Raw genomic sequence first — 11,706 nt, forward strand, 5'->3', positions numbered from 1 at the left:
AGTCATTTATCGATCTTAATTGTTATTTCACACATCAGTGAGGAATATGAGTTAGGCTACTCCATCTTAGGGACCATGTGAGTAAACACTTCATACATGATACATCTACAAAATCAAAAATTTAAAGTGATTTAAAGAGATAGTTCACCCAAAAATGAAAATGGTGGCATATTTTACTCACCCTTGTGTCTGTTTGACGTTTTTCATCTGTAAAACAAAAGGAGGAATTCAATACATTCCACATATGTTTCTTTTTGTGTTCTATGGAACAAAGAAATTCATACAGAATAGAACATGGGTGAATAAATGTCTGAACTATCCCTTTAAAGGAATAATTCAGACAAAAATAAAAATATGCTGAGAATTTACTCACCCTCAGGCCACCCTTTTGTTTCTTCATCAGAACAGATTTGGAGAAATTTAGCATTACATCACTTGCTTACCAATGGATCCTCTGCATTAAATGGGTGCCATCAGAATGGGAGCCCAAACAGCTGATAAAAACATCACAATAATCCATAAGAAATTCACATGACTCCAGTCCATCAATTAACCTCTTTTGAAAAGCTACATGTTTGTAAGAAACAAATCCATTATATTAAGACGTTTTTAATTTCAAACTGTTAATTCTGGCTACAAGTCCTTTATCCGTAATATTGCTTGCTCCAGTGAAAAAGTCTTCTCATCTGAATCGGGAGAGAAATATTCAGAGATCAAGCACCATTTACAAGCAAAATGCAAGTTAAACAAGTTAAAGTGTTAGTTCACCCAAAAATGAAAATTGTGTAATTAATTGCTCACCCTCGTGTTGTTCGAAACCTGTAAGACCTTCGTTCATCTTTGGAACACAATTTAAGATATTTTTGATGAAATATGAGGTCTCTCTGACCCTCCCATAGACAGCAAGGTAACTACCACGTTCAAGGTCCAGAAAAGTACCAAGATGATCGATAAAGTAGTCCGTGTGACATCAGTGGTTCAACTGTAAAGTTACGAAGCTACGAGAATACTTTTTTGCAAAAAGAAAACAAAAATAACGACTTTATTCCACATTTTCGTCTCTACTGCGTCACTTTGGACGCGCGTTCACGACAGTACCATCATGATACTGTCGTCTATGGAAGGGTCGGAGAGCCCTCAGATTTCAACAAAAATATCTTAAATTTTGTTCCGAAGATGAACGAAGGTCTTACGGGTTTGGAACAACATGGTGAGTAATTAATGACAAAATTTTCATTTTTGGGTGAACTAACCCTTTAAAATGCCATAATTAGGAATTTGTTTATTACAAACAAACAGCCTTTCACTTCACAAGACGTTATTGATGGATTGCAGTCATGTTATGGATTATTGTGATGTTTTCATCAGCTGTTTGAACTCTCATTCTGATGGCACCCATTCACTGCAGAGGACCAATGTTGAGCGAGTGATGTAATGCTACATTTTTCCAAATTTGTTCAGATGAAGAAACAAACTCATTTACATCTTAGATGGCCTAAGGGTAAGAAAATTTACAGCAAGTTTTCATTTGTGGTTAAACTATTCCTTTAAATTAAGTTGTGGAGCGCATAAATATACACCTCCTTTACTGAGTGATTGTGAAATGTTTTTACTTCCACATTTGCTAACGTGTGTATTAGACCCATGACTCAAATGTCACAAAAACAGAAAGCCTTTATTTGTGAGAGACGGCCTTTTCTCTCTCCCATCCAAACTTCACTCCCTCTTCACTTTTCTTTACGTTCACTCCCTTCTTGAAAGTTTAAACACTCTATATACTTTCTATCATTCCCAGGTAGCCATTACAGGCCTCTGTTATTATCATACTTATAGAATGAAGACTGTTGTTTAACTGTATGGGAAAAGAATAAAAGCCTGCCATCTCGAGGATTGACAGTGGGTTGAAGGATGAAGAAAGAACTAAAAGATAATTTTCCTGAGAGTTTGGAACAACACAGACCATTTTCAGCCAGGTCTCTTTGCTATATGCTTGGCTGTGATAAGTACTATCCTTATCACTGCACTGCGAGACAGCTTTGGTTGTTTCTCTTCCCCGCTTGCTGAGTAATTGTTTTGTAGCCTTTCCACTTATCGAATGCAGCGTTAGGACTGAATGATGTGCTGCCTTGTGTACTATACTGCGAATGACTGAAAATGAAAAAGTATACAGGACACAAAGCTGAGAAAAATATGCTTGAAGAAAAGAAAAATGTTGCAGTTGAGTGAGATATTTACATAAAAATCTTAACAAATCAATATCTCATTGCAGCAACAGTAGTTAAAGCATCATGAATAAACCAGCTTGAACAGGGTGTTGTTCAGTACATACTGCAGATGGTCAGGTTATGAATTTTTTATATCCCAAACTGTCCTGTAGCCACTTAAAAGGATGTGCTTGTTTCTTCCGTACAGGACATCAATGCGTTCTCAATTCAAGCAAACTTTCACCAATATTTCATGAAGAAAACACAGCTGGAGAGTATTTTTAGCATGAAAACAAATAACTTTGACAAAAGAAAGTTTTGAAGTTTTAACTCGACACAGCATCAAAGCGCGTCGCTCATGTGCTAACGCTAAAAACTTGTTTTTATTCGCTAATTATACACAGCGATCTCAATCAACCTTAATATGAACTTAATATGTACAAATGATTCAGAAGATAAAAACAACAATGAAAGAAAAAACAAAGCATTAGCAAATAAAGATAAACAAGAAAGGAGAAAATGTTTATTTATTTCAAGACCTCTTCTGCCAGTTGAGAAGGCTTTGCTGGCCCTAACAGTTTGTCACTACCTTATTGTGTATATATATATATATATATAAATACACATTGGATGGCTCAATATAGTAATTCTACTGATCAGCTGTATGCAAAAAGGGACACTTTCTTTGCCAGTTGCTGAGTGTCCTGAGGCTTTGGAGGCCCCTGACAGTCTAGGCTGCAGCCAGGTCACTAGTCTCACTGCCCAAATTTGCAAATCACAGAGACTATATGCAACATCTGCGAAGCAAAACTTTAACTTTCAAAAAAAAAAAATTCAGACTATGCAAATCAAATCTCATGGGTCCTTCCACCAACACAAGCTACAACCCTCTTCGTACTGCATGAAGTGTTGGGTTCTGCCTCTTTAAGAACGCGATGCTTCAGAACGTACACGATTCCGAGTCATTAAAAAGAAGTGACAACAGCACGAGATTCATGTAGCTTGTTAAGACTCAAGACTTCTAATAACATCAAAATTACTTCACATTCTTGTTTCTGAATCATTTGTACATATTAAGCTCATAAGGTTTATTGAGATCGCTGTGTATTATTAGCGTCTAAACGCCAAATGTTGTTATTTAACTGTGATTATACATTTGTTTGGTCTCTGTTGTAAAGCGAAAGTGTTTTAAAGATGTTTGTTCGTGTATTTTAAGATATTTGGAGCTCAAGCTACACTCTTAAAAATAAAGGTGCTTCAAAAGGTTCTTCAAGCGATGCCATAGAAGAACCATTTTTGGGTCCACAAAGAACCATTCAGTCAAAGGTTCTTTAAAGAACCATCTCTTTCTTACCTTTTTGTAATCTGAAGAACCTTCTTTCGCCACAACGAACCTTTTGTGAAACAGAAATTCATTATAAAATGAATTATAAAATCCATAATCCATTATAAAATCCATTATAAAAGAACACGGCTCCGGGGGGTTAATAAAGGCCTTCTGAAGCGAAGCGATGCGTTTGTGTAAGAAAAATATCCATATTTACAACTTTATAATCCTTAATCTCTAGCTTCCGCTAACCGTCGTACGCGCATTCACTAAAGAGTGGCGTCCAGCAGAAGATGTAGGTGTAGCATAAGCTCTGGTGAGAATATACTAGTCTCGTGAAAAACAAGTTTTGTTTACGGCAAAGGAAAACCAGTGTCCTCTTGGCTTATATCGAAATCCTCTGACATTTTTCTTTACAAATACTCGTTTTGTACTACTAATTCGTGGCCGGTGTTTTGTTTTGCTCTCTCCTCTGCGCTGCCACGTTCGTCACCGCGTTTGCCTACGTCCTACGTCTTCCGCTGGACGCCACTCCCGTGAACGCACGTACGACAGTATTTTTGTGGTGTGAACTCTAAAAATAGTTAAATCCAAAACTATCGTTTAGTGCACTGATAAAAATTATTTTGTGGTGAAGTAAATACTACATAAAAACAAATGTAATTTCTACATTAAATAATTTAGTTCAGGCAAGAATGAAAAAAAAATTAAGTAAATTCTATATTACTACTCAAATTAAGCTTGTAGAAATTAAAGTTTGAAATTATAAGCATACTTGGAATTGTTTGTTATGTTTACAAGGATTCTTTAAGTAAATATCAAAGTTATGATCCTGTTTTTCCCATCATTCACTGGGGCATGAATAATTAAAAAGGTTAAAGTTTTCACTGTTTTCGAGTTCTATTTACACTGTTTTATGGTTGATTTTGTCGTTAGGTTTAGTAACTTACTGTTTTGTGATATCTGGAGTTAATTTTCTGCTCAAAATGACCCATTTTGGCTTTAATAGCATGGTTGTTATCCAGTGCTACATTGAGTAAATTTTATAAACTGTAACTGAGGGAAATGTACTTGAGTATTGCATATTTAACAAAATAATTAAGTAGAAATTACTCTTCAAGCGATGCCATAGAAGAACCATTTTTGGGTCCACAAAGAACCATTCAGTCAAAGGTTCTTTAAAGAACCATCTCTTTCTTACCTTTTTGTAATCTGAAGAACCTTCTTTCGCCACAACGAACCTTTTGTGAAACAGAAATTCATTATAAAATGAATTATAAAATCCATAATCCATTATAAAATCCATTATAAAAGAACACGGCTCCGGGGGGTTAATAAAGGCCTTCTGAAGCGAAGCGATGCGTTTGTGTAAGAAAAATATCCATATTTACAACTTTATAATCCTTAATCTCTAGCTTCCGCTAACCGTCGTACGCGCATTCACTAAAGAGTGGCGTCCAGCAGAAGATGTAGGTGTAGCATAAGCTCTGGTGAGAATATACTAGTCTCGTGAAAAACAAGTTTTGTTTACGGCAAAGGAAAACCAGTGTCCTCTTGGCTTATATCGAAATCCTCTGACATTTTTCTTTACAAATACTCGTTTTGTACTACTAATTCGTGGCCGGTGTTTTGTTTTGCTCTCTCCTCTGCGCTGCCACGTTCGTCACCGCGTTTGCCTACGTCCTACGTCTTCCGCTGGACGCCACTCCCGTGAACGCACGTACGACAGTATTTTTGTGGTGTGAACTCTAAAAATAGTTAAATCCAAAACTATCGTTTAGTGCACTGATAAAAATTATTTTGTGGTGAAGTAAATACTACATAAAAACAAATGTAATTTCTACATTAAATAATTTAGTTCAGGCAAGAATGAAAAAAAAATTAAGTAAATTCTATATTACTACTCAAATTAAGCTTGTAGAAATTAAAGTTTGAAATTATAAGCATACTTGGAATTGTTTGTTATGTTTACAAGGATTCTTTAAGTAAATATCAAAGTTATGATCCTGTTTTTCCCATCATTCACTGGGGCATGAATAATTAAAAAGGTTAAAGTTTTCACTGTTTTCGAGTTCTATTTACACTGTTTTATGGTTGATTTTGTCGTTAGGTTTAGTAACTTACTGTTTTGTGATATCTGGAGTTAATTTTCTGCTCAAAATGACCCATTTTGGCTTTAATAGCATGGTTGTTATCCAGTGCTACATTGAGTAAATTTTATAAACTGTAACTGAGGGAAATGTACTTGAGTATTGCATATTTAACAAAATAATTAAGTAGAAATTACTCCTCAAACTCTAACTGGCCATGTTAAATTAACTTATTTGCTTTGCTAATTTTATTTAACGTAGTTAAGTAGATTTTACTTAATTCAATACTTAAATTTTACTTAAAATTTATGTGTGCAAAAACTTGCAAAATAAAAATGAAGTAAATCTACTTATTGTTTTTTTCAGTGTGTAAAACATGTTGAAGATTAGCCGATAGGCTGTCGATTCATTAAATGACAAGCTGTTTCCTCAAAAATCCTGTTTATTCAGTGTAGTGAAGCCTCTGCTCCATTGACATCCATTCAAACAAAATGGCCTCTGGTCTCCTTCCCTGCGTACTGCCAAAGCGGACGCGTTAGCATTAGCCATTACGCCTTTTTGGCTAAAGGTTGCAGGCTTGCCTTCCAGTGGCTTTGGTAGCAACCCGTGGCGCCATGGGACCCAAACGGCTCTACTGAGCTGACCTTGATGTGCTTGATATAAATTTGATTTTATAAGAAAATAGCATATGGCATTTATTTATTTCATTATGTCAAAAGTCTTCGTGGTCCGGATGGACACATCTCGCGGCCCGGATTTGGACCGGAGTCTGCCAGTTGGCGACCACCCATGTACACCAATGGTACTTCAATACAACGATTGTAAATTATGAATTCTGCACAAAAGGAAGAAAAGGAAAGAAACAACAACAACTATGTTAATTTTATCTTTATTGTAAACATGAAGTAAGACTGTTCATTTGATAGGGCTCCCTTGATGAAAGTTTTGTTTGGCTGAATTCCACTTACTTGCCCTCACACTTCTGTGCGCCTGTTGCACACCCACTGAGCTCTGAAGGTAGGCTTTCCCTTTTCACTTTACTCCTCTCATCCTTTTGAAGATGGTACACAGAAACGCATGATGAGAGGGAAGAAAAGTGCATTTTTAACAGTTGTGACAGCAGATCAGATAAGCAGAGCAATGCAGACTAATGAAGGAGAGGATGAGAAGGATGTTATTAAGGGAATAACTAATCATTATGTGCTAGAATTAGGGTCCACCATTATTTTATTACAATGATAAGAGCCATTCTTTCCTGTTTTATGCCCTGTGCTAGTCAAACACATACTGTAACATAGATCACATATCACCTTTATAATAGTTGTAAAGCTCATGGCCTGTACTCACTAAAGCGAGTGCCGCTCGCACTCATGAGACTGAATAAGATTCACATTGTTCATAAAGGGTGAATAATAGCATAAACAAACATAAACATTAATATGCACTTGTAACATACACTTGCATTCAACAGAAAATTGTTGTCAGGTCCATATGCTGAACAAAAAACAGCATAGGTATAGCTGTACTTATCAATTACAATCTCCCATTAAAACAGACCAGTTGTATTTCTGTTGTACTGCTGATTTTATATTGCAATATGTGCTGGCTGGGGTCTTTACCTGCTGAAATATGGATATTGATATTGGCAAGAAGTTAAATAAAAATTGGATTTGAATGTAATAGAGTTTGGAATATTTAAAATTTTTAATGTTTTTGAAAGCAGTCTCTTATGCTCACCAAGGCTGCATTTATTTGACCAAAAATACAGCAAAAGAGTAGTACTATGAAATGTTATTAGAATTTAAAACAACTGTTATCTAACTGTTTATATATATTAAAATGTAATTTATTCCTGTGATGGTAAAGCTGGATTTTTTAGCAGCCATTACTCCAGTCTTCAGTGTCACATGATCCTTCAGAAATCATTCTAATATGCTGATTTGGTGCTCAGTTATTACCAATGATTACTTGTGCTCAAATATGAATGGTTCTTATTATTATCAATGTTTTTGCTGCTTTACATTATTGAGGAAACTGTGATAAATTATTTGATGAATAGGAAGTTCAAAAGAGCAGCATTTATTTTAAACAGAAATCTTCTGTAACATTATAAATTACTTTACTCTCACTTTTGATCAGTTTAATGCATCTTTGCTAAATAAAAATATTTTTATTCCTTTAAAAAAATCTTACTGACCCCAAACTTTGGATGGTAGTGTATCATGGTTTCCACAAACATATTATGCAGCACAACTATTTTCAACACTGATAATAATGTTTCTGCATAATGCAGAAATGTTTCTTAAGCACCGAATCAGCATATTAGAATGATTTCTGAAGGACCATGTGACACTGAAGACTGGAGTAATGACTGCTGAAAATTCAGCTTTGCCTTCACAGGAATATATTACATTTTAAAATATATTAAAACAGAAAACAGGTCTTTGGATAGTAATAATATTTCACAATATTACTGTTTTTGCTGTATTTTTTTATCAAATAAATGCAGCATTGGTGAGCATAAGAGACTGCTTTCAAAAAACTTTTGACCGGTAGTGTATATGATATATGATTTGTTTAAAACTAGCTACTTTATTTGCTACAATAATTGATTATTTAACATTTACAGTAGAATTATTCTAATAGCTTCACATTCTTACTAAAATATAGTATGAACATGGAAGTGTTGTAGGTATATACACCTAATTGTGTAAACCATGCATATCACATATCACCAGCACACTGCACACACTCCCCGCTTCTCATGCACACTTATAGTAGGTCCCGTCTCACAACAGCAGCTCTCATCAGAGCACTTCACTTTCAGAGCAGCCTGTAAAGTCATTACAGCAATCTTTATTAACTTTTGACCCTTAAGACAACTCCACAACAAGTTAGACTCTAACCTTGTCACTATTAATTTCATCTTAAAACTGAATATCCTATCACTTAATTTACTGTGCATTCACCTGCAGCGCAAACAGTATGTGAGTGTGTGTGTGTGTTTTGTAAACCACTTGGCTGGGGTTAAGGGAGAATCTTTCTTGTTTTTAGTCCATTATGATAATGCCAAACTGTCACTGCAGTGCTTCCCACACAGGCAGCCCACTGGTAATAAAGTCTCTGATTTATTCCATGTGAGTCAAACGTGTGTGTGTGCAACAGTAAAGGTGTCAGAGGATAAATGCAACGTTCATAAAAGAAAGAGCAGCATATGTGGCAATATAGAGACCAAGGGGTGGCATACAAATGTGGATATGGATATGAAATCGTGTTAAAACTGAATAATGTGAGTGATTAAGATTCATCGCTGCTCTCTTCACATATACTTTTATGTCAAAGCCCTTGGGGTTTTTGGATCAGAAAGTCCTCTGGCTGGCCTATAAATCTTGATAGGGTTCATCCACAGCACCTCCACACTCAGACTCTATACAGATCTTTTATTATTTATATCCTCAGTTCTGATCACCCAGAACTAATTCATGGCAGAGGTAGTGTGTGTGTGTATGTGTGTGTGTATTTGTATAAGTGTATGTGTGCATGCATATGTCTGTTTATGTGAGGGTCACAATGATTGCATATGAATATTGCATGAGAACGGGCCTTTAAATATGAATCCAATCCAGACAGATGGACTCCTTTCTAGTCATTCATCTGAGGTCCATTTATCACCACACTGCTTTTAGAATGGCGAGAAAGGAAAGAAAAATGGAGTGGGAAAAGACGAAATGGAGGTGGTATAATGATGCTGTTGAGATGTGAGAAAGAGTGATACTGTCCAGCGTACCCCTGATTTCTACTGATTGTTAACGGTTTTAAAGGGGTCATAGGATGCCCATTTTCCACAAGTTGATATGATTCTTTAGGGTCTTAATGAAAAGTCTGTAACATAGTTTGGTTAAAATTTCTCAATGGTAGTGTAAAAAACACCTTTTTTACCCTGTCAAAAACAGCTCTTTTCAGATCAAGCCGTTGTTGTAGCATTTTCCTTTAAATGTTAATGAGCTCTGCTGACCGAGCTTTCCGAGCTGCTCTCAGAGAGACTGTTTACTTTAGCCGCATTCATCGTGAAACTTGCTAATTAGGAAAGGCGATTTGCAAAGATTCATTACAAAACATTATACTCAATTCTTCTGTAGATGAGGCTGGATCATGAATGATTTGCGCGATCATAGACCACACATTTCAGTTCAACCAACTTGTAAAAGTGCATGTAGCATCCTATGACCTCTTTAACGGTTTAACGGTTATCACGGCTAACATGCCATGCAAAGGAAGCAGTTTGGAGTGTCAGTGTGTGGTATATTTGCATAAAAGCAGCACAACCATCTTATAGAAGCACCTCTGCTGTCAGCTGCTCTCCCACCTGTAATTACATGGCAAGTGGGTAGAAAGACTAATTTTATATATATATATATATATATATATATGTGTGTGTATGTGTGTGTGTGTGTGTGTATGTGCTAAAACACCTCAGGAAGGATTAGTAAATAGGAGATGGATCATGGATGTGGTGGATTTCAAGGTCTATTTACATGCTGACTAGGATACACTATGGCTAAGAGAATTTGCTTAATGAGGAAATGTGGAATAATGTTTTCAGGATTACAAATGAAATTAACTACACATTAAAATTCATTTTGATTAATCCTTTATGATTTGATACACGATTTCTACACAAAACAGACTGTATTATTGCTACTTTGTTCCTTATCGAGGTCTAATTTATTTAGTTTTCTGGTTTTCTCTTCAATGGGCATCACAGGGATTCCACTTCGCTGGTTTGAATCCTATCTCACTGGTAGGTCTTTCAGGGTGGCTTGGGGAGGGAGGTATCCCATCTGCTAAATGACTAAATGTAAATGTAATGTAAATGTTTTTATAGTTATTTATTTAAGCAATATCAGACATAAACACATTCTCAAATCAACAGCATGATTGTGTGATATTGCTTTCAAAACAACTGCTGAATCATTTTGGAACAGGTAAACACAGACAAGCGGAGTGAAACAAGCAAGGAAAAATCCAACTACTCTACGGACAAATATGAATACGATATTTATATAATATAATATCTTTAATATAATAATATCCATAATAGAATTTTATAATACAGTCTTTTCAAATATAATGTTATGGATGTTAGGAAGAAACAATGTGATTCTTAGAACATTAGAATAATAATCTACTTGATGTTTAGAAAATGTTAACGTGCAAGTCAAATGCAATGATTTGTTGTCTTTGTATAAAGAGGTATTTTTCTGTGTTTCATAATTTTCTCAAAAAGATTGGTTTTTGTGTTGATTCATAAGGCTGTACCAAATTAATCTCTTATTATCATTCCTCATAAGCTTCTGGCAGATCTGAAGAAGAGAATGAGAGCATCCATTACAATTCACAGCCTAACACACAGCATAAGATAATGCCCTGATGTTGCCATGGTGACGCAAGGTTCCTCTGAGATCAAAGGTTTAAGGTGTCATTTGGGAAGACTAAATGGTTGATTCAAGGCTGTTATAGAGACCGGCAAAATATAAGATATTAACAAATGTTTTTTTTTAGCTGCTACCATACACTGCATTGTATGGAAGCCCGTTTCCGCCACAGAATTAAAAAAAAAAAAAGGTAATTGCAACTTTTTATCTCACAATTCTGACTTTTTTTCACAGAATTGTGAGATATAAACTCGCAATTGCGAGATAAAGTCCAATTTTGAGGGGGGAAGACTGATATGTTCTCAGAATTGTGAGTTTATATCTCACAATTCTGACTTCATAACCAGAGGCGGACATAGTACTCAATTCCATTACTTGAGTGAAAGTACAGATACTGATGGTCAAATATTACTCCATTACAAGTAAAAGTTGTAAAGACAGATTTTTACTTAAGTAAAAGTACCGAAGTACTTGCTTTTAAAAGTACTTAAGTACCAAAAGTAAATTTCCTTTTTTATGTCAATGCACTGTTTTATTGTTGTACGTAATACTTGCAATACTTTTGAAGCAACATAGAATACATTACACCTACTGAATACACTGACTAGCTTGTAGTATCTTTGGAATAAAGAGCTTTTAGAATGTTAAAA

The 11,706-nt window shown here is 35.4% G+C and overlaps 1 long non-coding RNA gene across 1 annotated transcript in view; it reads right to left on the minus strand.

The window, feature by feature from the left end:
- Window positions 1-9,286: 9,286 nt before the first annotated feature.
- LOC107667068 (uncharacterized) overlaps window positions 9,287-11,706 on the minus strand; it is a 7,166-nt gene continuing 4,746 nt past the window's right edge. Inside the window, exons 2-3 of the long non-coding RNA XR_001631755.1 lie at window positions 11,021-11,023; window positions 9,287-9,297 (exon numbers count right to left, since the gene is read on the minus strand). This is a non-coding gene — a long non-coding RNA (uncharacterized LOC107667068). The remainder of the gene's footprint in view (window positions 9,298-11,020; window positions 11,024-11,706) is intronic.

Source organism: Sinocyclocheilus anshuiensis, unplaced genomic scaffold (genome assembly GCF_001515605.1).
Source record: "Sinocyclocheilus anshuiensis isolate Anshui unplaced genomic scaffold, SAMN03320099.WGS_v1.1 scaffold1486, whole genome shotgun sequence".
NCBI classification, from domain to species: domain Eukaryota; kingdom Metazoa; phylum Chordata; class Actinopteri; order Cypriniformes; family Cyprinidae; genus Sinocyclocheilus; species Sinocyclocheilus anshuiensis.